Source organism: Crocodylus porosus, unplaced genomic scaffold (genome assembly GCF_001723895.1).
Source record: "Crocodylus porosus isolate Cpor-Errol unplaced genomic scaffold, CroPor_comp1, whole genome shotgun sequence".
Lineage (NCBI taxonomy): Eukaryota > Metazoa > Chordata > Crocodylia > Crocodylidae > Crocodylus > Crocodylus porosus.
The window spans coordinates 232,474,427-232,477,538 of NW_017728886.1; the positions used below are offsets into that span (position 1 = coordinate 232,474,427).

At 45.7% G+C, this 3,112-nt stretch overlaps 1 protein-coding gene across 2 annotated transcripts in view; it reads left to right on the forward strand.

Annotated features, from left to right (window-relative positions):
- Positions 1 to 3,112, forward strand: part of LAPTM4B (lysosomal protein transmembrane 4 beta) — a 107,597-nt gene that overhangs the window by 44,804 nt on the left and 59,681 nt on the right. The window lies entirely within an intron of this gene.

Consider the following 3,112-nt stretch of genomic DNA (forward strand, 5'->3'; position numbering starts at 1 on the left):
CCCCCCAGCTGGGGGCTCACTACTAGCTGACCCACAGGTGGATGGGGCAGGAGATTGTTCCCCACTGCAGCCTGTTCCCCACCCAACTCCACGCTTGCAGAGCTGAGCAGGGAACAGGCTCTCCAGCCCCTGCCAGCAGGGAGTTCCTAGTGCCAGCTCCTGACCTTGGGGCTAGTGCTGGAAGATGCTTAGCTCCCAGCCTGAGCCCTGCAGTCAGCTGGGAGATAAAGATCTCCCTGCCTGAGCCCCGCAACTGAAGAGCTGGCAGGATCTTCCAGCCCCCCTGCTCTCTGATCACCATGGTGAAACAGGGGCTGGGAGATAAGGATCTCCCAGCCCCTGCTGCCCAATTTCGATCTTGGAGTTCCCTGCTGCTGGGGCAGGAGGACATAATACCTCCCCAGGTTCTGGTGGTGGAACCCACCCTGGCAGCAGGCAGCTCCTGGGGGCAGGGAACAATCTCCTGCACCCTGATGGCTGGCTGACTGGGAGCAGATTTGCTCCTGGTCAGGCATCTACGCAAGCGCTGTTGCACAATAAACTCCTCACAAGTAAATATGCTACTTGCTTTTGCAGATATCAAATTGACTCATGAATGGGCAAGTTTTACTGTGCAGTAAACATGTGCATGTGTAGATGTACATGCTTACTGTGCAATAAACTATGCTGCATCACAGTAAAACATCTCAAATAGACATGCCCACTGTGTCTTAAATAATTCCAGTTTTCAGTTGGTCTTGATATCAAGTTTATTTAAAGTTACTTTAATATAATGTGATACTATGATATGGCTGTGTCCATACGCCTCTCCTGTTTTAATCTTTCTGAAATACCAGTGGGCATGTGAAAAGTAAATTAAATGCCCTAAAAGAAACCAAAAGTGCAAAAGGGAAACAAAATGACAAATGATATTCTTGCAACTCTAAATAAAACCTTGAAACATATTAAACTTCTGATAGTTCTTGTGCCACATTTTCTGCTACTTTTACACATAAGGTAAAAGTACACACAGGATGCATCTACACATGCAATTGATATGAAGCAGTAAACCCTGGAGCAATTTAAGCCAGAGTAAACTACTCCCAGGCACAGCCTCAACACACGTGGACAGGATTGCAGCAATTTGAGCTGAGGTAGAGCAGACCTGGACTGGCAAGAGGTGTTGGGGGTCAGCCCTGGGATCCAGGTGGTGGCACTGGAAGTGGAGAGGCTGGCAGGGGCATGACGATGCTGAAAGTGCAGAGTTGTGTGACTGTGCAGCAGGCAGGAGTCTGGTCCTTGGCTGGCTAGGTTGATCGGGTGCAGTTCATGCCTGTGGTCAGCATCTACATGTGCATTTAATCATAGTAAATTACCCTGGCATAAGATAGTACTGTTGGGGACAGTACTATTTTAATGAGGCGTTACTTAGTTTACTGCAGCTTAATATCGCTGCATGTGTAGACCGTGACACTTTAGTCTGCAGCTAACTAGTCTACTTTGCAGTTAAGCGCATGTGTAGATGTGGCCACAGTGTCATAGCTGTGGTGATCCAGGAAATGGCAAGAAGCAAAGGTTTGTTGGTGATATCTTTTATTAAAACAACTGTATATCTGGAAGAGAAATTAAACAAGCTTTTGGGCCCTTCCATAAGTTAAAACTTTTTACTTAAACTGTACCTGCTTCTTTCTCAGACCTGAGGAAGGGTGCCTGAAAGTTTATCTAACTTCTCTCCTAATGAACTGTTTAACCAGTAAAAGATACCATGTAAAAAGTCCTCACTTCACACTTTTATGCACAGATATTCTTAGCTTATTTTTTTACCAAGCCTCCTAAGTTAATAAATGGTATTTCAAATACACATCTTAATTTGTGTTATGGTTTTGTTCTTAATGAGGGATTTTAGGATCCTATTTCTGCTATGGGATGCCTTTAACTATATTGCCTGTTTTATAAGATGTTTAACCTGTTCTTGTAAGGTTTCAGAGTCTTCATCATTGGTTCACATTAATGATGATGACAACATTAAGACAGACAGTATCTGGAGTATTCACTTCTATTTCCTTTCAAGATTAGCTTTAGCTTGGCCATTTCTTTATAGTTCTCACAGGGTGCATCTTCACGTGCAATTAATTTGAAGCAATAGACTCTGGTGCCTATTATGCTGGAGTTTATTTCCCCCGGGTCTGATGTTTGAACTTGGAGCAGTTCCTGGGCCCCCTGGGGCCCTGCAGGCCATCTGCCAAGCAGGGCTGCTCCAACTTGGCTCAATGTGCTGTGGAGGGGCTGGCTGGAGCATGAGGGTGGGGCTAGCCAGCAGGTTACCCTCATGCCCCAGCCGGCCCTTCAGTGTCTACACATATGTTGCTGTGGAGTAAATAATTCTGCATTAGGAAAGTACTTGTGTCGACATGAACTAACCTGTGGCAGAGTTGATTAGTTTACTGCATCCTAATAGCACTGTACGTGTAGATGGTGACATTTTACTGTGCATCTAATTAGGCAGCCCCACAGTAAACATATCATATAGACATGCCCACAGAGTACTGAAATACTGGTCTCAGTGAAGTCTGAGGGGCTGGTTGCTTCATTAGAGCTAGGCTTTTACCCCATCATTTTTTAGTTTGACTTTACAATTTTTGTGAGTTGGTAGCTCTTCTGGTCTGCTTTCACAGCTCACATATACATACCCGAGCAAGCTCTAAACTAACTGTATTAGGTGCTGATAGCAGCATAGCTATGGCATTTCAGAGCTCAGCACAGGCTGAAAAGCCTGCCCAAGAAGCTGCTGGTTTACCCATGCCTCCGGGCCTAGGATGCCTACCATGTAGATATGGCTTTGGATTAGCTATTGCTTCAGCAAAGGCTGCATATCCCTTGCTAACCAAATATTCCCCATCTTTTGGAAGTGGAGCTCCCTCTTCAAAAATAACACTAGTTATGTCCTCTATAACTGGGGACCTATCTAACTTGCAGCAAGAGAAAGCAGTTTTTGCAGCATGGTCACAGCTGGAAGAGCTGATTTTGTGGTTATTTCACAGTGGCCCTGCCTCTTGGCACTGACTGGCGGAGAGGCCTTGGGGAGGAGGAGATGAAGGGGAGGCTACCATCTTGGCTGCTGATTGGCCTTCAT